Genomic DNA, 2,022 nt, shown 5'->3' with positions numbered 1-2,022 from the left:
TTTTAAATTGAGTAGAATTATAGCAGTTGAGAGGTACTTAGTACATATTAAGTATTTATTTGGACTTGATTAACTGCCATTTAGAGTGCCTGACATATACTATCACCTGAACAGCATCATCAGCTACCCTTGTGTATGGGAACCTTAAGGACAGAAGTGTTTGTCTCTGGTATCTCTAGAAGGCCTCATAGGGCTTTTCACTTAAGTAATTAATTTACAAATCTCTACCTGCTTTTTAATTTCGAAGGTTTGTTGATACCTCACATCTGCTGCTTGCTCATCAACTACTCTGCAATTTTGCATGATTTCTTCTTCCTTTAACTCAACTGCTACTGTCATAGAAGTATTTCAGTATCAATCAGAAATAAATACTTGCTATATAATCTACAGCATTTAACAGGAAATCTTCAAGTAAATTATCACATGAGGAATTCACATAAATAATGCTCTAAGTATTGTTTGCTCTCTCTGTGTTGTTTACCAATACAATTATATGTGTAAAATTGTAGTCCAGGTCTTGTTGAAACAGAAAGAAGATATATTATGGAAGTCAAGAAAAATATTTTTTTTACACTGCTCCTAGTACTTTATTGGTTTCTTATATACCTGTGGCCAGCTGAGTGGGCTCAGGCAGGGGTCACTATTCACCGGATTCTGAGTGGGAAATAACAAAGCCTTGTCCCAGGCTCCAGCCCCTCCACAGAGTATGGAGGAAGATTTAGCCTTTTCTGGGCCAGCACAGGACATCCAGGTAGGGGCACAGGTGAGACAAAAGACTTCAGTCTCACTGATGTTTCTCCATCTCAGTTGTGTTTGGAGAAGTATTCCTTGCTGTCATCCACACTGGGCTTGATGGTGTCACTGCCGGGCTTCCAGCCAGCAGGACAGACTTCCCCATGCTCATCTGTATACTGAAAGGCCTGGACTAGGTGGAGAGCCTCATCCACAGAGTGTCCAAAGGGTAGGTCATTGACAGTGATCTGGCGAAGGATACCCTTGGCATCAATGAAAGAGGCCCCTGTAAGCAATGCACTCATCGTTTTTCAATAAGCCGTAATTCTGGGACAAGCTTTTAGTCACGTCAGCAAGCAGGGGGATGTTGAGGGGGCCCAAGCCTCCCTCCTTCCGTAGCATGTTGATTCATGCCAGGTGGGTGAACTGAGAGTCCGCAGACACTCCAAGGACCTCGCAGCCTAGCTTTCGGAAGTCCTCGGCGTGGTTGCTGAAAGCGATGATCTCCGTTGGGCACACGAAAGTGAAGTCCAGGGGATAGAAAAAAAGGACCACATACTGCCCTCTGTAGTCCGAAAGCTTGATTTCCTTGAAGGCTCCATCCACCACTGCGGTGGCTGTGAAGTCAGGGGCCGGCTTTCCAATGTGCACGTTGCCGGAGGCCATGACTACGTGGGCAAGAGCCAGACACGCGGACGACCGACAGGACCGGAGACAGAACAGAGGTCTCAGAGCCCAAGAAAAGTATTTTTTTTTTGAGACAGGGTTTCTCTGTATAGCCTTGCCTGTCCTGGACTCACTTTGTAGACCAGGCTAGCCTCGAACTCACAGCGATCCGACTGCCTCTGCCCCCCTCCCCCCCGAGTGATGGGATTAAAGGCGTGCGCCCCTACGCCCGGCTAAGAAAAGTATTTCAAACAGGTGTTTGGGGTAAAATGCAAAGGGGTTTGGAACATCTGAAGAGAAAGTGAAGGCCACGTCTGAGTCTTCTAAGGTGTAGAGTGACAGAAAACAAAGAGGGAAATTTTACACAGTTTGAAGAATTTTAGCAAGGTTCCTGCTCGTTTCTTTACCCTTAGCTGTAGTTATTCACTTCTAGAAATGGTCGTGCCTAATACGACTATTATTTTAAGGATTGGCCAAGTAGCCCAAGAAACATTACACTGGCACACATGTGTGATGGAGACCAGAGGGAATAAACATTACTGTATGACAGGTAAACTTTCATGGCTACTATAACAATGATTGTCCATATCCTGTGTGGAAGAAATATTAATCATTACATAAAAA

The 2,022-nt window shown here is 44.7% G+C and overlaps 1 pseudogene across 1 annotated transcript; it reads right to left on the bottom strand.

The window, feature by feature from the left end:
* Window positions 1–562: 562 nt before the first annotated feature.
* Window positions 563–1,462, bottom strand: LOC311589604 (peroxiredoxin-2-like; annotated as a pseudogene). Its single transcript has one exon. The product of its transcript is annotated as a peroxiredoxin-2-like (transcript).
* Between the last annotated feature and the right edge of the window lie 560 nt (window positions 1,463–2,022).

The sequence above is a fragment of the Acomys minous genome (assembly GCF_964271855.1).
Source record: "Acomys minous genome assembly, chromosome: 18".
Taxonomy (NCBI): domain Eukaryota; kingdom Metazoa; phylum Chordata; class Mammalia; order Rodentia; family Muridae; genus Acomys; species Acomys minous.
Note: the sequence above shows the minus strand (reverse complement) of the source record. Positions and strands in the feature narration are given on the sequence as shown.